Below are 26,175 nucleotides of genomic sequence, written 5' to 3' on the forward strand. Positions count from 1 at the left end.
AGGTTAATGTACTCAGCTGGTATGTTCAGTGAAAGGACCATGTTTAACTGGACTAGAGAACTAGGCAAGTCAGTGAAAAACAAAGGATCCTTATATTTACAAAGAGATCCTGAGAAGCCAGTTAGAACAAATGGATATATTATTGAGGACCACAAAACAGGATACCTTCCGTAAAGCAGAATGCAGTAACCCTGAATGGAGCACAGCTATTAAAATGCTGTCCGAGACAGGAGAAAAAGATAAAGGTGTTTGATAGCATTCTTCATTAATGGCATGTGAGATGTAAAGAGAGAAGAAAGGGAGGCTGCAGTACAGGTCCAGAGGTGAACAGAGAGCACAGAAATTCATTCATAGGAATAATTACCAAGGTCTGTCTCATCATTGAGAAAGATTATAAAAACCCCTGTAATAACTCTACTGAAGACCTGTTTATTTCTGGATGAGACAGTGGGTTTTATAGATTTTATAACCAAATAGTTACTTTCTTTCAGTAAAAGCAAAGAAAAGAGGAACTGATCCTGAATTGAACAACTATGTTTATTCAACACATGGAATGTAAGTATATAAATATATATTTATATTAGATTATTATATAAATAAGAATATAATTCAAGAAATAGTAGTGTTTGAAATTTTCTGTTTCCATAAGGTACACATGGGAAATACTTAGTTAAACCACATGGACAAGGAATTTTATGGACTTCAATAAAGGTGACCTGGAATTTCTTTACATCAGATGGGCATGTTTCCTGTAAATTGTATATGAGTCAAAGAAAGAAAAATCTCTTATGGGATTAACATACCAGACCCAGCTACATCAACAGCAGCTATTGCTAGGCTGGAAAGGAAAGAGGAAAGAGAGGCCTGGGAAAAATGAAGGCCAAGCTGTCAGTCTCCAATATGTTGTCTGTATAGCTCAGAGAACAAAACCGACGGGATCCTTGCCAGCCAAGTAATCTGGAGGCAAACATTCATTTTCAGGGAGCTTCAAACTGAGTTTTTGCCTGGAAAGTGCCTCCCAGTGAGATTCTGCATGGGATGGATTTTCCCTCTCTGGCTCGCTCTGCTTCTGCTTTAGGTCTTGAATCCTTTTTGGGTTTTAACCCCTCTGTCACACTCTCCCTCTCTACATATATGTTCGTAATAAGGTTTCTCTTCCTATCATGCGAAGGGTTTTTTTGTGAAGATCTGTCAGTTAATTAAACAACACTTCTCATTCAGTAAACATTATTACCAGCTAAACCAGGTACCCTTTCCTTTGGCTGTGACAACTATGGTTCTCTATGGCTTTTTTTGTTGTTGTTTTTTGGGGTTTTTTTTTTAGTTTGAGGAGTGAAAGATGTTTGCTCATCTCTTCCTGATTTTCTCTTTCAGACAACGGAGGGCTATTTAGCTCATGTGTACTACGGACAGCCTGCTTTATAGAACCTTGGAAGGTGGAGTTCTGACCAAAGAGAACCGCTTTCATTGTCTGAAGTGAGTAACCCAATGTTTGGATTCTGGGGAACTCTGGTATGAATATCTCGTTACACACTGGGTCTAGGAAAGCAGACAAATAAACAAGGACCGGTTAAATCCTATTTACTGAAATGATCTCTCTGGGTATTTTGCAGTAAGATTGAAAGATGTCCACCTGGCACTCAATATACATTTGCAATGTCAATTCTCAGATGACTTTCAGTACACTGCCAATGCTGACTTTCCCATCTACCCCAACTGCAGCTATGGTGGGGGAAAGGCAATCTCTTCTCATGCAAGGGAAAATGCATTTCTTTATGAGTTTCTGAGGATTTCACATACATACTCCAAGGCCACTGACAAACAGGTAAGAAGAGTGAATAATCTGTATGATACTGAACATTAAACGACTTCTACAGAAAAAGAACAACAACCAAAATCAAACACCTTTCTCTGATCACACACCATTTTCTAACACACACATTATCCTAACTCATCTCTGTCTAAATAAATACTAAACTTGACCAGCTGGAATTAATGAGCACTTTAATAAATCATGTAAAACTATAGAAGTTTTAAAATATAAAACTGCAGTTATATTCCATATTGAAAAAAAATAGTTAAAAAAAGACAATAAAAAAAAAAACAAAAGAGGGGATGGTGCTTTGATACGAAGATAAATTTAGAGGAAAAGTGTTGTACTTCTGAAAACCATGCAAAGGAGATAACGCAATCATACACATACAAAAAAGAAGTTAAGATAATACTCTTTACCAGGGATGATTTGTAGCATTCCCTTAACTTCTGCTCTTTTTTTCAGTTGTTACTGCTCTGAAGAATATTATCTGTACTCACAGCTGCTAGATAAGTAATACCGATATTTCAGATATCTGTTGAGATCTTGTGGTATAACAAGTTGTAAAACACACTATGAGAACGCAGGAAATATTAATCCTCATGTTTCAGGATAACCATTTCCAGGGCTTGAGAAGGTCAAGACGACATTTCCTGCATAGTACATGATTGCTCTCCCGATTAGTACAAAGATTTTCACCTTAAAAAGCCCTTGTAAAGCCATAAAATAAAGGAGTGACAAAATACTCTGGCAGTACAGCAACTTTATTTTTCCTTTTGAAAATCAGAAGCATTGGACTTCTCAGACATTTAGCTTAATTTTCTTTTTCAGATTAAGTAAGAAGGAAATATTTTTTATTATTACCGATTAATTTTGGTAAGACTCTGGAACAGCCCTGTCTGGTTCAGAACAACTTAACCCAAAGACTGCAAACATTTTCAAAATCAAAATATTTAAAAGGCAGGAAAATATTGTAGCTGAAGCAGGATTAAGTTGACAGAAGTTTCACGTGTAAAACATATTTTTACCAGAAAAGAAAAATTGAAGAAAAGAAGAATGCTGGAGATAGCCCTGAATGAACAAGAATTTACCAAAAATTGCCTATTTTCACCAAGGGACAAGTGAAATTAAATTCCCACACTTGGGAAAACAAGAACCAAGCAAACCATGGAGTCAATAAGGTGTAAAGCATCATATTATCATTATTTTTGTGAAATAGAAGAGAAACAAGTGAGCACCTGTATATTCAAGGGAGAAGGACAGGATGTTTGAGTTCTTTTTCTGTTTCCTTGAAATATTGTCTGTGCATTCTCCATTTAAACACCATGGGCCTTTGTGAAAACCCACACGATAACAGTAACTGTCAAACAAGGTGAGCCTAGGAGGCTCCGTTCATTAGCATTTCTAACTGACTTAGGAAGCTCAGCTGCAACATCCTGCTCAGAAATGCAAAAATCTTATCTGTATTTCTGATGTAACGAACAGACATGATGCAGATGATGTTTAGAATAAAAATGCAGAGAAAGGTGAGACTGCCTTAAAGCTCGTGTTTTCTGGAGAACAGGGACTGGTTACAAAAGGCTGGCAGGCTGTAAGGTACGTGAGCTTTCAAGAAGAAAGGTTCTCTTAGGGATTGATCACAGCAGTTTCTTCTGGCTGAATCAGATGCAGTCATTAGGGTTCATGTGCTTTGTTCTTGTATTTTTCAGTGTTTAACTTTTTCAGGTCTTTTAATGGCAACATCAGATGCAGTTGAATTTGATCACTGTGAATCATATTTATGATCAGGGAAGTCAGTCATCTATATTAGCTAGTCATTCTACTAGATTTTTCACTATCATCACAGCGGATGCTGTGAGCCACATTCTCCCAACATTATTCTCCCTGAGCAATTTTTCTGCAAAAAATCTTGTTGACTTCAATGGATAAGTGAATTTTATTCTCACTGGCAGGAGACCTGATTGCAATTTTTATTATAGGCACAAATTGTTCCCCAGCTTCTATCCCCTATCGTTACCCATCAACCAAAAATCTTTTACTGAGAGTGCTTTCTATTGCTGGAAATACTAGCCAATGCTTACAAGATGAAGAGGTGCTTGGGAGCACCTGTGTTCTGCTGCAGAACAGATCAGTCAGATAGGAAGGAATAAAAAGGCGGTGAAAAATGAGCATCTCCTCTAATAGTTGTTTCCTTTTACAAACACGCCTCTTCCCAGCCTTGTTCCAGATGTGCAACCAATCTTGCAAATAAAGTGGCAATAGGATGAAGGATTGATTGCTTTGAGGTAATATTCACAATCTTTTCCAGGAAAGAGAAATAGTGGGACATTCAGCCTACTGCATGTTGTTTCTAAAATATGGTGCAAAGTTTTCTGCCTTTAAAATAAAATAAATTAAAAAATTAAGTAAAGGACGATTCACCACCTTCCTCTGAAACTCACTTAATTCACCTCCCTGGATTGAATATTTCTTTTATGTGACATATTAAGCTTCCCGACTTTGCATTTCAATTGTAAATGGATGAAAAGATGTGTTCACAAGAAAGCATGAGTGGTACCACCAGATTTGGGTGGAATGAAAGTAAGCTTTGTAGCCGAAGGAAAAGATAGGGGACAAAGGCAGTCAAGTTTCCTACTGAACTACATGCTCCTCCATCACCCCGCGCACAAGCAGTGAAGCAGATAACCTATCTGCAAGGCTACAGCCCAGTTACAGGAAGGTGTCCTTTCCCTCTTGCTATAAAAGGCAAATGGAAGAAAAAAATATAGTTAAATGGCGAGTGAGTTACAAAGGATAACATGGAAGTGAAGAAATAACTCACAACCAAGACTCTTCTTTTTCTTCAAAACACTTAAGACATTAGAAGCACATAATCTTATTTCTTTCCCTGAATTTCAATTGTCTGCTGAAGCATTTGCATACTGCAAATCAAAAAACAACAGTGAGTGGGCTCTGGCTCAAGAGTCACCTTCTGACAAAGCGTCAGTAAAAGACACAGCCTGATTTAAACAGCCCACTCGGGAACGTAAGCCTGACTGCAGGCCATCACTTTGCAAACAAAAATCTTTTTCATGGGCAAGGATCACCTCTTCGTAAAATAGAAGGGTGAAAACGACACCTTCCTTCTCAGTTTTTGAACTCACTCCTGTTAGTGACTATAGTCCAAAAAAACTGGATCCACCGAGTGCCAAAGGCTTTACCCAGTTGGATGATGAGAGTTCATGGGTGGCTAGTCTGCAGCAAAGGAGTTTGCCCGTGCATGCCTTCCAAGATTCAAGTCTTTGTGAACACTTTGCTCTTCTACGCCCCCTCCAGCCACACAACCGAAGAGTAGGGGAGGGAGAAAAGCAAAACTCCAGGAAGGAGCCTGAGAGAAGCTGCAATTAAAATAGGCCTGGACAAATGCCAGCCCTGAATACCTCTAGATACAATGGGTCCTAAACCTAAATTAGGCCAACTGCCAGGCTTGGGGACACATGCACAACCATAATCTCCCAAGAACAGATAGAGACAGCAAAATGCAATTAAGTGTTCTCAGTTCACCAGTCAGTCAGAGCAATCCTCAAGCACAGCGACACTTGCCAAACATTTTCCACATACAACACGAATAACAAAAAAAATAAAAGATTTGGTTTGATTCCTATCACTTTGGAGAAAATGAAAGAGAATCTGAGATCTGGAAAAAGAAATATTAAAACGCATGTATGGACAGGGCTAGGAAAAAAAGATTTCAAAGTTATTTTTTGACAAGGACACATGCCTACACATGAATGCCATTGATTTACCTTTCAGTAACAAGGACAGTTGCAAAAACGTTGGCGAAGAGGCGAGAAATTAAATAAGAAAACTGCATAGCAATATACTTTGGCTACAATTTATGTTTGTTGCATTCTCAGCTTGTACAAGACAGACTTCCAGTAATCCCCTCTGACACTACCACCGTGATCCAACTTATTCCCCTCATTAGGCTCAGTTATTCACCATCTGTCTCTGCAAAAAAAATTGTCTGAATATTAGTTCTTCCTCATAATGTGGAAGCAATAATGAAATACGGTACAGGAAAAGCAAGCTGGAACTAGGATACCTCTCAGTCCAAACAAGAAAGAGCTGGAATCCATACTAAGGCTGCTGGAGTTCAAGTTCTGCCACAGCCTCGTACTGGGAGCCAACTGCAGGGACTGCCAGAGAGGGAGAAAGCATTAAATCACAGCCAGCACTACTTAGGGTCAAGAGTCAGAAGAGAGTTTTAGTTATGAATAATGCCACTGCAAAGAAAACAAACCCCACAAACATACATGCAACAACCAAAAGCATTCCAGGTAAGAAGGACCATGAGGTCATGCCTCGCAGGCTACTGCAGCACAGCGCTCTTGCTCTTTCTCGTTAAGCAGAGCCAGGATGCAGTCTCAAGTTCTAAGCATCCTCCCCCCACCTCATCCCCCTTCCCACACCATAAAAAAGGCCAGGACTGGTTGAAAGCGATGGTAGTGGCTTACCTGGACGTACATCAGCAGGAGCCTGCTGTCGGCGAAGCATGCTGCAAAAAGGTGTGCAGCTGGCTGCAGGGGCCCGGAAAGCAGGGCTGTGGTGCTGGGGCAGGGGACAGCACCACCGGGCACTTGCAGGATGGCAGCTGCAGCCCAAGAAGGAGCAAGCAGCACGGCAGGTCAGTAAGGCAGCAGTACCCGCAGCGTGGGCTCAAAGGAGAAAGGAGCTGGAACACCCGCCTGTGCCTGCTGGCTGCTCAGCTGCCTGCAGCGGGGCTGGGCGAGGGTGGCTGGGATCAAGGATACCGGTCAGAGCACAAGCCCCGACTCTGGCAGGTGCAGGTCACTCTACAGGTAAAAACTACAGATGGTTTTAGTGGACTTCATTCCCCTACAAACTCTAAAGACAGGGATACAAATACTTCAAATGATCCGTAACTCCCAGCTGTTAAGCTGAAAAAACTGGCCTAACTAGCCAAGCTTTGCCCTGATTTCAAAATCAGCTTTGCCCTGGTACTTACTTGTTCCAGTTCTAATAACTGAATCGCCTTTTTTCTTTCTTCTGTACACAACATTTATGGAAACCCTCACAAATAAACCTCAGGATATTGAATCTCAGCATCTAGTAGCTGAAAAACTAAATGGTATGCACAATTGCTTCATTACTGATCACTAGCATTTCTAGAAAGTCAGAGATACCAAGAGAAAGAAAGAAGTACCCAACAATTTCTGTGCACCCCTTCTCCCATCCAGCCAAAGAGAGAATCACAAGGTATTCATTGTCTGTTTTTTTTTTTTTTCTTTTATGATTGACAGAAGTGAAGCAAGTCTCCCAAAGGAGCATATAAATAATGTAAATAACACGCGCAGTGGCTGCCGGTACCCAGCCAAATTCACCCCTGCTATAATTCTGCTTGCCTCTGTAGCATTCCATCTCCAAAACAGATAAACCAAATGCCTAACTGAGAATAAAGAAAGAATAAAAAACATCAGTAACCCTCTCTAGTAACAGTTATAACATGTCTTGATATAGATTTAAAATCTAAGCTGTGTTTTCAGAAAGGTTATAAAGAAATTATGTGCTGAACTGCTCTGCGTTCTTTGGATGCAAAACACTACATATATTCTTAAGTCATTGTTAACTACCACAACCTGCATACCATTACTTTGAACACAGCCAATCCAAAGTACATGTAAAAAAAGATGTTATAGGAGTATTTTAAATCAGGGCACCAAGCCAGAGAATATTAAAGTATATAAGCTGCCTTCCTGTCTCTAGAGGTTTTAATATGACGAATGCTTGAACTCCTGTTAGCCTTGTTGCAAGAGTTACGATGTAGAAACTGTTCATCTGAGCACAACCAGTCCATTGTAAACCCAAGCAAAATGGATACTACCCTCCAGTGAAAACTAAGAATTGTTTCTTCTGCTTTTTTTGTGTTGTTGTTTCTTTCTTGCAAAAAAACATTTGATTTAAAATTTTCATTTCAGCACTACAAAGAAGTTAAAAGGTCTTGGTTTGCCTGCTGATTTAGAAGGCTACATCAAAAGGGCTTTTTTGTTTTGTTTTGGTCTTATATCATTAGGGAGTTAAGGCATTCTTTTTCTTGTAAATAGTCTAGAGAACTAAATATCTGCACAAATTAATTTGGAAGGTAACATAATTTTCTTTACTTTAAGGAAAACATGGTTTACTAAGGCAGCCCAAGGAAAACCTATGCTATTTATTTTTTCCTTTGAACATCATACCAGCTACAATCTAAAATAAACCTGTGTTGGGGGAGAGAAAAATATATAGTTTTGTCTATCAAAGTCAAAGCACAAAGTACAAACATCATTAAACTTTTCAAAACCTTTGTCAGAGGTATGAATGTTCTCTTTGAGGGGAAAACCAAAACAAAAAATGAAAAATTACTTCTGTTTAAATTCCTTCTATCGGATTTTTCTAAGTCTTTTAAAGCTCCTTCCTAATCCACAGCTATAGAGGCATTTCAAGCAACAGAACTAAGGGGACTAAATGTTTTGTGGTTTATTCTACATATGGAATGATTTACTTAACAACCATATTGGTTGTGATATTAAGAAATTATTGCATGGTTTCTAAGCATGATCTTAGGTGTCAAGGAACATTCTTTTCCCGTGGAAAAATACTGCAACACATAATATACTCCACTGCTGCATGTCTTACAAAGTTAGTCAGATTTAAGTGTCATTCCTGAACTTGAATTAGCTGTGCAATACAAATTAACATGGCAGTCCTTAGCCACGTTATCTACGGAAGGAGTTGACTTTCAGAAAATTCCAAAGAATGCATAAGCCACTGAACCAGTCACTGCTAATGGTGATGTTTCTTAAGGCTTTTTGGGGGGAGCAGCATTCTTCTCACTTTGACCCATCCACACCACCCTGTGAACTCCATTAGAAATCATCTTTGCTGATTCTGCAGCTCAGTAAGATCTTACCTGGGTCTCACTTGCTGCATTATTATTTGTGTCGTGTACTGCTTCAATGTGTTCAGTCTACTCTATCATTGCTCAAGCTCTTCACGTGTGTGTGTGTGTGTGTGTTTAAAATTCAAAAAAGGATCACAAGTAACAATCACTTTTTAAAAGTGCAGTGACACAGCTAAACATGGACCTCATGCACATATGGTAAAAGCCTGCAATTTTGTACAAAACACTGTAAAAAGTTAAATCTAGCACAGATAAAAATCACTAAGGACTTCAGTGTGAATTTTAACCCAGCAAACTCTACAGAATTTACTCCTTTTGAAAATCTTATTAAATACTAGATGAAGGAGAAGTGATTTTATAGAATTCATAGAACCTGCTTTACAAGTAAAAAGAACATGTACTATTTATCTGCATGTGAAAGTAATTAAAATTCAAAGCATTGACATGAATAGTAAGAATAACAAGAACTTTAATGGGTCTCTGTGGAGCATAGGCTAAGCTGGTTTGTTTGGCTAAAATCTCTTTCATAAATATAACTGCAGTGGAATTGCGCACACAAGAACAATAAAGCAGAGTAACTGCCTGAAAAAGAGAACGAAATAAAGGTGAACAAAGCAAAAAGTATGAATAAATGTAAATCCAGTGTACCAAATATAAATGAGAATTAAGGATGACTGTATCAGCATGTAGAGAGAGGGGCAGCTAAAGAAGCATTGCTGTCTCTCAGCCACTGTCTTTATCTCCTGCCTGTTTCATGTAACAAAACCTAGACAAAAGCAGTAAAAGTAAATTCGGAATAAATATCAGAGGCACACCGCAACGTTGTACTGAAACAGCAGCATATACAAACCGCTTTTTCCAGATGACAACTGAACAGACAGTGAAAAGAAGTTTCTCTGCAGTCCACCTCTCCTGATGCTGTACACAGACCTGAGCTGGCTGCTTGTTAGGCAACTAGTTTGCATCAAAGCAAGCAGCCTTCCCTCAGAGGAGTATCTTTTAACAACCTCTTAAGTCTTTTAAGCACCAATTTTCCAAATATGCTCCAAGGACACAAAAGAAGTCAGTCACTCCAATCCCTGCTTTAACTGAAGGATTTGATTAACCATCCAGAACGTATTACCTTGGGACACATGACAAGCTTACATCTCTCTATCTCCACTGCATGGATTTTCAAACTGTTTGTGAAACAGCTCCCAAAGGGCTATATTACAGTACAGTTTTAAAGTGCATGGAAATGAGTGATAGATCTCTGTAAAATGTTACATTTCAACCTAAAACATAAGCCCCTGGATCACTAACAACCTGGACACAGACCGAGCAGGGCAGGAAACTCAGAGAAGTTACTGCAAAAGTTGTCCCAGCGTAAGCCTTTCCTGCTTATTTCCAGAGGCCTGAGAATACCCTTTGTTAATCAGGCTAGATCCACAGTTGGCTCTCAAAGCACCTATTTTTCGGCACTTCACGGTCTGGTACAACACACAGCCTTTAATTGGGACTTAGACTTCCATTATGATGTGTGGAAAGATTTGATAACTAAAGGTCGATCTACAAAAAACACAGTCTTGGCGGAAGTATGGACCAAACCGAGGGGTTGTGTCTGTGTGGAAATCATGCTCTTGGGCCTGCTCCTAGGACTCGGTGTTTCCTACCACACTTGCCCATAAAACCAGGGGGCCAAGTGGTGGCTTTTTGGTTTCATCCTATAGTTAAATAGCTGCAGCATACCACTTGAGACACAGAAGAGTTGTGTCCAGATCCACTCTCCTCTTGAGACATTTTAAAATTGTTTATCTTACTTCCAGTGACAATGCAGGCTGCTTTAATTGCTTTTTTTAAAAACAGAGCTTTGAATCTTTGCTTCAATTAACATTTACATACATAACATTCAGTTGAGCACGGACAGAAAGGAAAAGTGGCAGTGACTCGGTATTATTTTTAAAAATGTTAATTATTTTAACCTGTTGTTGTCAGACAAAATACTCAAATTATTTCAACATGTAGTAAATGCGTATGTGTACACACAAAGCCGCAGTAAAAACTGCAACAACAAAACTAAACCCAATGATATTAATTTCAGTTATCTTTGGTGAATTGCACTGATGCAACACTGGAAATCTTCTAAATGGAAATAATGTGCTCACACACATCAGTTTGTACTTCTTGCTATAAACAGCTTTTTTTGCAATATTTACTTTCATCAACAACAGCCTGTCTACTCACACTTTTGAATCACAGCAGATTCCTGCAGTATAAGAGCCTTAAAAATAATAAAACAAATGGCTTTCTGATTCAAGAGATTAGCCTCTAGCACACACAACCATTATTCTAGCTCTAATACAATTCACATCTGGTTAAAAGAGATGTAACGTGCAGAGATGTGAAGAGAGGGTCTGTCTATCATGCAGGCCTGATGCATTAAGTCTTTATTTTTCCTGTTCATAGATATTTGCTGTGCTCTAAGGTTCAATGGAGAACATGAATTGGAGGTCTCACAGCTCTCCCCTCTCCTTTTTTTTTACCTTAGAGATCAAGCCTACTGTATGAAACATCGGGGCGGGGGGAGGGGGGCGAATAATTTCTAAAACTATCCCATGGTGAAGAATATTATTTCTTATGTATTCTATTAAACAGGGATAGTCAGTGTTTACAGCAGGGTCATGACTCAACACAGAGATAATTTAGTGAAGTATTTGCCTTAGCTGCATTGCTGACAAAATAAAGTAACAGTAGCAATGGCAAGTTGACATTTGTTTTCATAAAGTTAATTATTTAAAGTAGCAGTAATGAGTCTCTCACAGTGGTAGAGAAAGAGAAAAGCTGCTTTCTTTACAGCACGAACTTGAAGAACCATAGGCACAGTAAGGACACCTCAAGATAACAGCCAGCACAGAAGTACGTATGAATACCATGAGTCCTGTTTTATGTCCTAACCACTACATACACTCATTTTCTGACCATGAACAGACTCAAGTAAAGACTTTTTTAGATGACAGAGAGGAGGAACTCACTTAGAAATATGAAAATATTTAATTCTCTGGGTTTTCTCACATTCAAAAATAATGTTTAGAAGAAATCCCAGGCTGAGTCGTATGTGTGTTTTTAAGGCAAACAATCTTTGGGAGAAGATAAATCTGTATTAAGTCCCATGCAGTTTCAGGAAAAACGTAAAAAGGATACCACACTGAGAGCTGAATGAACAGCACTTCTCTTTGCCTGAGGGATTACACTTTGCCTAGTTATGTTAATTGAAAGAAAAAGTTAATGAAGAGTGAGCAAGACTTTACTTTCTGTAAAACTTATAGATAGTCTAGAAGAGCTAGATGGGAACCTCACAAAAGCATAAAAACCTCAACTGAAAAAAACGAAGCTATACTGAAAACTAATAAAATATGAGAATCAAAGAAGTGAAGCCCCCACCAAAATTACTCGGAAGTTTCCATGTAGTAATGACACATCATCCAGTGTTTTATTGGGTTTGCTGCTGGTGGAAGGAGAAATGACACAGCTGCTCAGTAGGCTCTACAGCAAGTGGCCATACTTGGAGACAGAGTTGATTGACAGGAAATCTGAGATGATGCCATGTGTAACTTTTTGTTGTTGTTGTACAAGTGAGTATCACAGATGAGAATACCTTGGATGAGATATCAGTAAAACATTCAATACAGTTATTCCAGAGTCTTTAATTGAAGGCTGGTCCAGCTGCGTAAGTCAACGCAAATGAAAACTGGCTGCGCGGTCATACACAAAGGATAACAGTAAATGACATAACGTAAAGCTGAAATTTTTATCACAACAGCACATCCCAGAGACTCATACTAGCCCCATGCTGCTTAACAGCCTGATTGACTGAAAGGAGTATGCCAAGAAGAGAACAGCATGTTGGTCAAATTCTTAGTCAATAATACATCTCATGAAGATCACTGTAACTGAGAGAACAGATTCAGGAAGTTTTCAGTATTGGCTGAATAGAGATTTTTTTTAGCTAGGAAAAATACAAGCTAATCCATCTGTGAGAAAAGAAACGGAAACACAGTGATAGAATACAAGTGAACATTCAGTGGAGCATTGGGGCCACAGGAGATCCAGAAGAAAGTGAAGAAAGGAGCAGAGGTGTGCAAACTCTGCAGGGGTCGGGTCTCCAGAGGCATACTTGCAGCACTCGGCCAGCTTGCTCACAGGGGCTGGCAGCATGCCAGCTCCCAGATGTTCATCTGGAGATCGGAGTGATGATATTGAACCTCCGAGGGAAGACATCCTGTCCTCCTTCCTTTCACAACTTAGGCACTTGAGGCTATGTGACCTCCTGGCCTTTAGTTGTCTATAATGAACTTGTCTGCTGTCTTACGGCACGTCGCTCTGCTGGAGCACTGACTCAGGTGTATGCTGTCCCATAGCAAATATTTTGTGGCTGGAGGCCTGCAGCCAATACAAACCATCACCTCAAAAGAGTGACAGTTGAGTGTTGGAGAAAGAGGGAACACGTATGATGTTACTCAACAACTTCTTTGTGCAAAAGGTCCACAAGAGTGATTTGCTGTCCAAGCTGCTGATCAGCATGGTTGAGCAGAACCACCACTTGGTACTTGATCTCTTCCCCAGAAAAGAAAGGATAGAAAGGACGAAGGTATTCAGACTGAAAATGTAACATAAGGCTCACTCCTATGTCTAATTCAGCTTGAGGAGACCTGAAGCTGTGGGCAGCAAATGCTTTCAGTGATGAACATCAAGATGCACAAATATGGTTGAGACAAGGAACGTGAAAACTGGCCAAAGCATGTTAAACAGAAAAGTGTTTTTTTTTAATGGTTCAAGCAGTTTTGTTTTGTTTTTAATTAATAAATTAATTTTAAAAGGAGTAAAATCTCATTGATCAAGCAATTAAGTATGCATTTGCAAAATTAATTAACATTTTACCTTGAAAACATTATTACAGAAAGCATGTGTAGTGAAATATTTTACAAATCTCATCAATCCCCTGAAAGCATTATGGCATTTCACAGAGAAGAGAAAGCTGGAAGAAAAGATAAATCACTTCCGATCTTTCAACAGGAATGTTTGGGGGTTTGTTTTTTACTTGCCTAGTTATATGCTTTCTTTTTTGCCTGCTTCATTATTAAAAAGAAACTCATTCACCGAGCCCTGAAGCCCAGCCATGACTCCCAGCTGAAGGCAGCTTGCAGTTCATAGGCAGTACCGGGTCTATGGCTGGAAACCCCAGCACACGTGGCACCGTAGCAAGTCTTACACAGAGCACATCAACACATGCCAACCCAAGACAACTTTGCTGCTGAGGCCCAGCCGTGGGCCGCTGCTCAGAATAAAATAACCACTTGCAGGCCAAATGAATTCTACTATGTCCAGCTAGCTAGTCATCAGATCGCCCAAAACACTGAAATGGTGATGAAGGAAGCTTACCTAAACCATGTTCACAGCAAGGCCTTTGCTAGCCAGAATAATTCATGTGCCACTGTTATATATATATTATTTTTGCATCTATTCAAACAGCGCAATGTAAGCAAATAGCCTGAGTGCACTGGTGACCTTCCCCTTAAGCTCCAGACTCAAAGATACGTGATCTTTGATAACGTGATCAGTACCCTAGTAAACCCCCTCTTGGTTCCCAGACACACCTTAATAAAGTTCCAGTTGAATACTGATAAACATACTTGGGGTAGAAAGAAGACAAACTCATCTTATGTTAGTATCTCAACAGTACACAAACGTGCTAGATGGCGAAAAATAAACTGATTTATATATTCTTTATTGTGTATGAACTAGTGCTTGCTGCAGTGGCTTTGCAATCAATTTGTCCTAGGTTATCCCACGCTTTTGTCAATAAAACCTCACATTCACACCACAATGGATTGCATTTCTGAAATAATATACAGTGCATTCTATATCATGTCAGGTGTGCATACTTGTATCTATAAATATGTTAGCATTACAGGAATACACTTCCTAATAGGATATTTTTCTTAAAGCAATCCTTTCATGTTATTACCTTTTACAGGTGTACCATAAGTTGTTTGCTTTGTCATTTAAGAAACTGCTGCTTCAATATTTTAGAATGCATTGTCAACACTAAAGGCTGAAGGGAGTGATATTGATACCACACTCCAAAACCAGCGTAACTTGATTAATGGCCTCTATTGTAATAAGGAGTCACACTGCAGCACTATGGATTTACCTTCCTATGAGTGTAAAGAAAGTGAGAAGAACGAGAGGACAGCTATGTGTTTTAAAAGCCAAATCAGACACTGGCCTTCAGACAGTGGTATTTACGTCACAAATTTAAGGTTTGGGTTTATGGTTTTTGTTGGGCTTTTTGTTGCTTTTATCTAGCCCTGGAACTGATCAAGGAAGCCATAAATTTAAGTCAACAAACCTTATGAAAACATGACATTAAATCTTAAATTAACGTGTACTAAATGAGATCTTTATTATGGGATTCAGTGCCAAAGATATTTGTATTTTTTTATACAACATCACATACATCTTTGCAGACAAAGCTAAAAATGCTGCAAGAGAAATCCTCATTCCTTTCAATTTTAGAATAAGGAGTTATTAAATGTTAATTAGGTACTCTGAAAAGTGGGAAATATCTTAACAGTTTGGATACATTGAAGTAATTCAGAGGTGAAGAATCTAACTTGCATCACCTAACTGTATTTCTCTCTTGAATGTTAGAAGCATTCACTAAAGAACAAATGGTAATTCTAGAATCCTCACTGAACAAAGCAATTCTAATATTTTTATGAAACAACCAGCCATGGTAATTGAAGAAAACAGCACATCTGCATTAAGTATACATGCTTTAAGAAGACACATCTCCTATTCCTCACCACTCAATTCAGTAACCATTTTGAACGCTGCCTCTGCTTTTATCCAAGGCTCACTGTGTCTTTTGTGTTTTCTCTATCATCCTTCTCAATGACAGCATTGGATCACAGCGCTGTAGCACGATTTAATAGCTAGTATTTCAGGAGCAACTAATAATAAAACCACTCGCCTCTTGACTTTGAAAGGCAGAACTGCAGAACGCCTCACCTCGCATCTTCTCCCCATCACTCACATGCTTACTGAGGAGGTGCCCGTAACCCAACAGCTCACACCACAGTGCATCGAGTGGACAGAAACACACACTGAACAGTGCAATAGAAGAACCTGCATCTCGTAAGCTTCAGCTAAAACCAAGTCCCCCTGTTCGTTACCATTTTGAAGGCACACACTGATAACAAAATTCAGGGCTTACAGTATATTGGCTTAGAGGCTTATCAGCCTTACATTTACAAGATAGAAGAGATTACAGTGGTATAATTTATTGTAGTGGTCAGGACTGTGCCCAGTTGGACGACCAATATACTTAAAAGAAAGGCAACAAAAATACTACAAGGTTTATAATCACAAACTGTAAAAAAGCTTAAAGGAATGTGTTACTTTGTCAAAGACAGCTGTGGAAAGCAATGAGAGAGGAATGGGACATAGCAGCCTTCCAGCATCTAAAGATCACCATAAAGGTGACAGTGATAAACATTCACCACGTGCACTTGCAATAGAACTAGAAGAAGTCAGTTTATTTTGCAGTAAAGAAGATTTAGTTTGGCTAGCAAGAGAATCTTTCTTCCCATAAGGATACTGAATCACTGAAATAAGACATGGAGAAAGCTGTGGAATTATTTCACAGGTTTAGAAGAAAAGCATAGATTAATTTCATCAGAGATACAAGAATGATTAAGACCTACATTTGTATACTCAAAGATACTTGTTTTTATAATATATCTCTTGTGAGTCAAGAGTTGTTGTGTCTCAATACTTGCATAAGTTTTAAAACCTAATGAGCATTTGTATTTATTAAACCAGCACAATTTAAATACAGAGTAGTTAAAAAAACACACTTGCTCACCTTGAGCTAGAACCTTTATGTTAATACATGCAGCCATTCCCCTGTCTATGAAGTAGCTTATTTCTCCATCTTGTAGCACATCTTCACCTTCTTTAAAAGCTAAATTCTTCCCCCTTTAAAGACCTTTGCCTTAACTCTAATTCTTATCCATTTCCATATTTTGTTCACTATTTTGAGGCCTTTTCTTTATTATTCTCATCAATATTCTATAACTCTCCCCCTGCACGCTCCCCCCATCCCCTGGCCCTGACCATACATTTCTTAAACAACCTGTGCAGTCTCCACAACTTCCAGAATCTTGTTCACAGAAAACACTATATGGCCATAAAGGTCTATCACCTACCAAGGGAAGAGAGAAAGAAAGTAGGGTGTTACATAAGGAAAAAAGTGAAAGCATTTCCACAGGATCAGAAAAAATAATAATAATAAAGAAAGAACTGGGTGGGTGGGGTGGCAGAATTATTTTCTGCTCAGTGAGTAGGTGCACGTGAAGATCTCATGCATGTATTTGAACTTCTTTCTTCCATTTTGCCATTCAGTTATTCTGAAAGCTTGTTTACACAATTCTTTATCTCCTACATCAATTAATCAGAAGGATCAGGGAAAGCGTGCAGTTCAGAAACAGAAGTGCGTTCCTTTAAGCCTTTTGAGGAAAAGGACAAATACTGACATTGCTGATGTGAAACGAGGATAATTTTCTAAACTCTCTCTCAGCAGTATTTAAAGAGGGCAGTACCCAGTCACATACCACAGGTTTTCAAAGACACACCTGGTGATGAAAGGCCAACCTTTGAGCCTCTACCCTGCCGAGAAACAAGGCACAAGGGACCAGCTACCCACAGCACACCTGCAGGAATGCTGCAGCTGGAGCTCTTCCGCAGACACAGAACAGGGGCCAATTCCCAATACAGAAACTCCCAGATTGTTCTGAAATCTACAGAGGTAAAAATCACTCACCTTTAATTTCTCCTTTGCTTCTTAAATACCAAATACAGGGATAAAGCATGGATGCTCCTCAGGAAGCAGACATAGACCAAAAATTCACACACTTAGAGCAAATTTAGGTTTAGTTTCCAATACAAGGTGGAAAACTCAACAGGTTATGCCATACGTAGCTGAATCAGAGACATTCGGGGACATAGAAATAATAGTTTAACAAGTAAACAGCAGTGCCCGAGAGCCATGCTCATAACTCTCCGCATGTACATGCACATATGTGAGAGACTTCCACCAATCAAGTAGAATCTGCCTGCTGGGGACTTCACATGTAAATGAAAACTGCAATTCCTTCCTTGCTAACTGAACCTTCACTGAAGAAGGCAGCGCAACATTTCCTCCTCAAGTTAGTTTCTACTTCACTTTTAGGTGAAGAAGCACTTTATTAACACAGGACTTGATCTAACTTTATCAGATAGACTCCAACCAAAGACTGTTTTCTGACAACATTCACTAAAACTTCTAAATTGAGCTAATGTTGCCTTTGAGTTAATATGGTTTTGTACATGTGTAAACAACTACTCTTTTTTTAAAAGAAACTGGGTACAGGGCAGAAATGAGAATATAATGAATGTAGGAATATGGGTCTGCTACGGAGTTTTGAGAGACAGGGTAGAAAATATAAGTCCAGCATTTATACTTGGCCAGATTATGGCACAAGACTATAAAACAGGCTATATAAGAGTCATTCTTGTAGTCAAATTTCCAGGAAGGAAAAATGAAGACATGATTTTATCTGCTTTACCCATTGCTTCACTCTTTAGAAAGTTACATATATACAGAACCGGCTTCTCTTCCCTTTGCACATGGGTGCTCCAGATGTTGCAGGAGAAAAAAACTTCCACCAGTCCAGGCAAAAAAAAAGAATACCCTAGTTTTTCTTCAGTAAGGAAGAACATCAGCTGTCTCCTTTTTATATCGTAAGAAATCTGAATCCCTTTTACTCACCATCAGAAGACTGAATAATCCAGGGCTGTCTATAGGCAGGTACCTCCACACATTAGTTTCTTTTGAAACTAATGACTGCAATTGCAGTAGTTTAAAAATGGCATTAATATACCTGCAAATAAAATATACTTATACAAAGCTGTAAGAAAGAACCTGCTTGCTAGTCAGAAAAATGTGATGCCACTAGGAAAACTAACAACAAAAACTTATTCTCTTCAATGGTATTTCCACACTGTTACTTAGCTAATCCTAATACTTTATTTGAATAGTAAATTCCACCCCACCACCACCCCCAAAATGTTTCCCATTCAACAATAAAATGCATATTAACATTTTTTTGCCCTCCTTTTTTTATAAAAAGAAAAAAACATCCCATCAATGAACCCCCCAAAACCCTACAAAAACTGTTGAGCTTGTGGTTTTGTATATCTATACATACATATATATATGTACCATGTATATCCCTGAGAACTTTGCCAGGGTGGGAAACTCTTACCCTACATGAAACTAGAAAAGGCTCCCTGTAAGCAGGCATTGGTTTTACAGCACTTGGTTCTTATGTTGAAAGGGGAAAGGCTGGTGCAAACTGTCTCCAGCACCTCCTCAAGTCTCCCCATCAAGCACACAGCTAGATAGCTGTCCAGAGCATCGCGGCACTGGGGATGGAGCCTGCTGGAACATGTCCTCGTGTATAAAGATGCAACAGAAGCCACTGAAAACACTAGAAGGGAAAAAACACCCAGCGTAAGTTTTCCTTCAATTCAGTTAAAAACTTCTAAGTTCTAAAAATTCCCACTCTATCTTAGCATCCTACCGATGAGCTAAACTAGTCACACATCCTATTTGCTTACATTTAGCACTCTTTCTGGTGGTTCTTCACTTCACCTGTACTTGCAATGTTTATCTGCCAAGGCGGCAATTAATTTTTTATATTTTTTTTTTTCAGCACAATTCTGAATATAGGGACATTTAACATTTACATGAGCTCAAAACATACTTTTTACTGTTCAGCGCAAGAACAGCTGTAGGCTTCCTTAACTAGTACATCAGAAGGAAGGAGGCTCACAGAAGTTGTAAGGTGTTTTTTTCTTTACATTTCTGAAGAAATTTTGCCATCCTAGAGCTCTGAGCACCTGTCCCATAAATTGGTGCATAAAGATAAATAAATGCCTGGAGACATTTGCTTCAGCCCACTCGTCCTCAGCAGCTTTAGGAAGGGGAAAAAAAATTGGTTTTGTAGCAAGTCCAGAAGCTAACATACATTCTTGTAGAACAAAGGAGAAGAGGTGAGACGTAAAGCCAAGTACTCCCAAATGAGAATGGCCTGCAGCAGACCCCCTGCTCCATATTGAGGGAATTCTAGCTGAGCAGCTCAGCTGTTGCCAGGGGGTGTAAAGGGGGGGTAGAAAAAACATGAAGAAAAAAGAAAAAAAAAAAAAAAAAAAAGGAGGGGAGGAGGATGATGGTACCATTTCAGGTAATCTGACTCAACCTACATATAGATCAGTAGCTTAAAACCACAATTATTATGGCCAATATTTTTCAGTAGAATACTGGCTGTGGGGCAGTGGTCAAAATCCAAAGAGAGCTGTGAGACCCTGCCCCTCAGCTGAGCAGCACACGGTTTTGGAGAAAAACGGAAGCATCCAGCTCCTCCCGATACTTTGGATACCAGGATTGGACATAGATGTTTGCAGAGTCTTTTAGGGTGTTCCTGGTGCCAAGTTGTTTGCTCACTTCCCCATTGGGTAGGAGCTCAGCTTTGACAGTCAAATTACATGCACACCAGTTCGCCTCCCTTCTGGGGAAGGGAAGGAAAGGAATAAAATAGTATTGTTACCTTCCAAGAGGAACTGCAGCCAGGATAATTTTCTCCACAAGGCACTTAACTCTGCCACGGACAGTCCTCCACACCACTGCAGCAAGGTTCACATCTTCATACGCTACTTCCATGTCTTCACTGAATGAGCTGGACATTTACTTTCTGGTGTCGCTATCATGCTACAAACATACACCTCTGTCAGGTAATAGCTCAGCCCTCTCATTTGTCTTAGAAACTACCTTCTTTGAAAAGAATGGAGAAAATAAAATAATGCTTAATGGCACAATGTACAAGCTCCAGGAGAACAGAGTTTGATTTCTACTTCCCCAGAAGCATTTCAGGTCAAAGCAGCTTTGTATCCTGGTAAGTCAGTCTGGCCAGCTACGAGGAGCTGACTTAGAACGGCAGATCTTGGTGGTAATACCACTCAACACTGTTTGATACTAAAAAACAGCGACAGAAGACCCTTAGGGCAGCATGTTTCAAGGAACAGGGATGCTGAGGAACAAGTCAAGGTTGGTAAGTGTGTCACCATTTTTTTGCTGCACCAGTTTTGGTTGAAGGCCACATGCTATTCCATGACCCTCTTCTTGGGGGGCCAAAACTCCACACTGGGCAGAGGACTTGGTGCCCCAAACTCTCCAGGAACAACATTGGCCCTTGAGGTTAGAGAGAAGGGTACAGGGAAGAGCTTTCCCATCTCCTCCTTCCTTTACACCATCAGTGGACAGCTTGAAAGCTCCCTACACACAAACCTCTCGCACAGGCATGAAAAGTTGAGGCAAGCATCTTCAGCTCACCGACACACAGACCACACGTAGTATTTATCCTTTGCCATTTTTAACGTTTCCTAGCTGCTCTTTCCAGCACTCTCACAATAAGCAGGCTAGGACACAGAAAAGGATCACCCCAATATCTACCTCCAAGCGACCAGAATCTCCAGACATGGACAAGTGCCACATTGCCCCAGGTCCTGCATACCCAAAACCGCAAACGAGTGCACACAGACAAGTGCAGACACAAGGGGACAAGAAAGTATTGACAGACTTTTATGAACTTTATGCAGGACCCAGTATGTTTTACAAGTAGTATGATCACACTATAAATTTTAAGTTTTGACTTTAAAACTGATCAAGTCAAAGAGACGTACTAAGAGAAGAAAGAATAAAGACGGCAGCCATCTGTGAAGAGATAAAGAAACTTTGCAACTCTGATACAGTTAACCAAAGGACACAAAATCAGGCTCGTCTGTGTGACCACACAGGATAACAAAATCAAATCAACGTGAAGAGCTAGACAACTCACAGATAGGATATCAAAATTAGTGACATGTTTACATTCTGTTTTCAAAACTTAACATCTGAATTGTAAGCAATGTTTATCTGTAGCAGGCTGGCCACCAACATTACTTCTTTACTAAGTTCCAAAAGCGTATGTGTGTATACATACATATTTCAGTAACGAACCACGGACATTTCATTCTCCGTATTTTTTTTCCTACATTCTACATTTAATAATTTCATCTCAGTGTTTTAAGAGGCGGCTGTTTAAAGTACATGATTTTTTTGAGGTAGGTTTCTTGATCTCTTCCTCATTCCCAACGTGCATGGGGTCAACGTGGCCAAGTAAGGGCAGTCACAGTAGGAACTGAGGTCACACGGCCAAGTACCGAGGGGGGAACCTTCCAAGGGAGACTTAGCCCATAATTCAATAGCACAGCCTGGTTTTTTCCCAGATGCTTCACCAGTTCATCGTACTCAGCATCAGTTAACCAAAGAACTTCAACTCATAACTTACCACTCTGGACATTTTCTACTTGTAATTCAGCAAAATCCTGCAAAAGCTATTGCAGAGTCCCTGACAATTCTCATCAATGGCAAAGCTGAGAGCACTGCAGGAACAGGTGAGAACTACTTTGCCTCCCCTTCACTTCATCAGTTATGAAGCAGAAAAATCTGTAAGAACAGATAGACTGTGATACTGTAATTCTGGGGAAAATACAAGCTACAGCTACACTACTTATAATATGTACAATAAAGTACAGCTATACTACTATCAGTCAGCCACCTAAGCAGCCAGAGGTACTCTTCAAGGCAGGGTATCTACCCCTGCAGCATTGATAAGCAGTCATGGCTGGAAGGGCCACCATGAGATCCCCTTCCCAGCTTAGTTTAAACAGCTCATAAGCAGAAGCAACGATGGCCTTTCATTATCACCACACTCTAAGTCTGAAAAAAACACAGTTACCGCACTGTAGGCATTCAGTGAAATTATTTAATTCTCCATATTTCATAAGTCACACCAAATAAAAAAACAGTAACGGACAAATTATTATTAATGTGATCAGGCATACTAAACCCTATTCTGTAATATAAAAGCACCAGAATGTTGGCTAGGCACCCATGACACTCAATTCAGCAACAAAAATACCAGGTCTAAACACACATGCATTGTATTTTATAAGGAAGATGAGAAACATATGGGCAACAGCCGTAACATGCACCATCTACACACTTGGGAAAGAACTTGTCAATAAGAAAAGGAAGGAAGTCTTTGCTTTCACTAGCCACGATGACAGATTAAATTCATTCCTTCTGATTCCATGGAAACCATGAATTAGCTGAAGGATGGAATTTGACACAAGTGAACACTAATGTCACACTTTGGTTCCCTAGGACAGCTATTCATCAGAAACCTGCGGTCTGTTCAGAGCCCGAACACAATACACTGTGCCTCAGATTCAGCACAGACAGCTTCTGATAACAGAAGTCTAAAAAACAGATTTGCACACTGAGTAAGTTATAGGTAAAAGGCATCCTATATCCTATCTGAGATTAAAATGCTCCAGTACCTGAAAGCGTTAAGATATATAATAAAACCTGAACCGTGTTCAGATTTGAAGGTTGTCAGGAAGTTTTTGCAGTTATTTCTGCATCAGCCATGTGACTGAAGACGCTCTGAAAAAAAACAAGATAAGCATAGATGTTGCGTGCACAAGAACTCAAAGCAATAGTATCATCAGAGTTGGATTTATCCCATATAGTTCGTAGAATTTTGACCAATGACATACAACTCTGAAAATGTAAAGCTGACCTGAAAAGCCTCAGTTTTTACTTCAGGATTAAAAATTCTGTAGGAAAAATAATTTTAAGAGACCCATAAGAGACACCCTCCCCACCCTGAGAATTGCTTAAACACTTAGTGCACTCAGTTTAGCAAGATTTACTACTAAATTTCATCTCTGTGTATGTTAAAGACAGGGTGCTTTTGCCTTTAAAACTTTAGCAGGCAACTAAACTGAACATTATACACAGTAAGCATCTTAGTATTTTATTCGTTGAATCTTTTATACAGAATAAGCTTCACTGATATTTAATTCACTGCAGTATTCTGCTGATGTAGCAACAAAAGATTACATTATAAACAAAGAACAAAATTTTGACTTTAGATTTTTATATATGTGTAATTTTTTCAGTTGACAAACAGCATCACAGTTACTGAAAAAAACTGAAATAAGCATGTAAGCTAAGGCCAATTTTTTTCATTTCCAATTGATAGGTTTTTTCTATATTTATCATAAATATTGGAAGCTAAACTCCAGCAACTAAAAATAAACATATCTATAATATCCTAGCAACCAGGATTAAAATAATGGAGAAAACATACAGCAACAAAAAAAGTGTCTTTTCACTTAAGTTGACATCCGTAATCTATTTACACTATATATGTTAAAATCCCACAAGATCATAGAGGGTAAGGAATTTTGAAATAACCTGTTAAGCATTACTTAAAATGGCACTTTTGTAACTCAGGGCTGGGATTTTAAAATTGCGAAAACACTGAAAGACAATACACTGCAGTATGTCTATACCAATAATACATAAAAAAGACAAACTACTCCATAAAGTGTCACTGAGATGCTCAACCAAAAATAATATACATTTGTATCTTTATCAAGATAGATATTACTGTAAAAATGCTCACATTAAAAAATATAGTTATTATTGTTTGGATTTTCATTAAAACTAGAAGGGACTACATTGAGCCAAAGTATGAGGAATTCGTATATAATGACATGCTTCCTCATTTTATAGCACTAATAAAAATAATAATAGAGAAAGCTCTATTATAACTCTTTAATAACGATGGTATAATTTCCTAGTCTTTTAAAAACTTTACCTATGTGGGTGTATGTGCATGCAAGTCTGTGCACATGTGCTTGTGTACATAAACACACAAACACATAAAAAATATCAACGTGTATATATTATACATACACACATATCCACATTCCTGCATATAACACTTCTATAATGCTAACAGTATGCAGGGACTCTTCCATGTGACAATCAAGCGCCACATGCCATGTTTTCGTATTATTTCTCTTTTTGTTTTATCCAGTAAATGTAATAACACTTTCACATTTGGCCAAACGTAAGCATTGAGATTTTCAAAAAACCATGAAGTGATTTAGCTGTAACATTATACACAAGAAATAAATGACACCACAAATACTGCTGATCACAAGTCCAACATGAAACGGAATGTAAATTATTTGAAAAATTAGTATTCAAAGATTAGTTAAATATTATGGCAAACAACTTGGAATTCATAGAAAGTTTAAAACGCGATTCACATTACAAAGACTGGAGATACTTTATAGATAGAACTTTTAAATATGGATATGACTGGCATTTATTTTTAAGCTTACTTCTATGAGAAATAGACTTGTTTCCTGTACAGGTGATGCTTTGTCTATACCATATACAGTAGAAAAATAAATTCTTTAGCAACCTAGAAATAGTTTATAAAACTCTTGAAGTTTCATTTTCTTTGCTAAACATGCCAAGATTAGACTGACAACTATAAATAAAAGCTATATAGACAACAGGTAAAGTAGAACAAGTTAAGAATGCTACAATGTACAGGACAGACTTTATTGTACTATTAATTCCTGTGTGCTTTGCAATAGGAATAGGGTTGACTTTTCTTTTTTGTTTGTTTTCTTAGAAAAGATAATTACTTGCAAGAATATAACACAATGTCAAGATAATTTATAATATACATGTACTTCAAACAGCAGCCAGGTTTATGGTATCATAGTAATCTAGAACGATAATCCAAGTCATAATTAGAAGTACAATACCTAGGACATTAAGTGGGAAAGGCAATTTTTATTTTGGGAAAATGGAGCAAATCAAACTCTTAAAAGCCTTAATTCTCAAAATCATCTATTTACTATAATACATACAAGGCGATCTTAACTCTTGTTATAAGTGAAGATTACAACAGTGACCATCATAAAGCTTTTTTTTTTTTTTTTTTAAACTACACAAAACATTCTAGCGGCTGAATGAGCCAAAACTGTTGTCTTCTTTGCAGACCTAAAAAGGTGTATTTTGAGCATGAAAGAAAAAAAGCTGCTATGAAAAGTCTCACAGGTAGTGTTTATCTATGGTCTCCCCTTTGCTACAATTTGTAACCTTCTAAATTTTTTACCACTAACAAAATATTTAACCAAAAGATTTGTTTAAATTAAGCAGCATTCTTTTACAGCAAAATTGGTACCAACGTAAAAGTAAAATAAATGGAAAAAAAAAAAAAAAAGAGAGATAATTTAAAAATAGGGGGGGGGGGGAAGGAGGGAGAAGAAAGAAAAAAATTCAGTCATTTGAATTTTTAGCACAACATACCACAGGAAAAAAAATATGATTACAAGTTTATGTGATTTTATATATACACACTCCAAA

The 26,175-nt window shown here is 38.6% G+C and overlaps 1 long non-coding RNA gene across 4 annotated transcripts in view; it reads left to right on the top strand.

Annotated features, from left to right (window-relative positions):
• The window catches only part of LOC308067728, an 84,815-nt gene extending 58,783 nt beyond the window's left edge, over window positions 1-26,032 (top strand). Inside the window, exons 4-5 of one of the 4 annotated variants that reach the window (XR_013929709.1) lie at window positions 1-1,825; window positions 2,279-26,032. The exon at window positions 1-1,825 is cut by the window's left edge and continues 13,562 nt beyond it. This is a non-coding gene — a long non-coding RNA (uncharacterized lncRNA). The other 3 variants (XR_013929710.1, XR_013929708.1, XR_013929711.1) reach the window with 3 other exon arrangements.
• The last annotated feature ends 143 nt before the right edge of the window (window positions 26,033-26,175 follow it).

This window comes from Falco punctatus (genome assembly GCF_963210335.1).
Source record: "Falco punctatus genome assembly, chromosome: 7".
NCBI lineage: Eukaryota > Metazoa > Chordata > Aves > Falconiformes > Falconidae > Falco > Falco punctatus.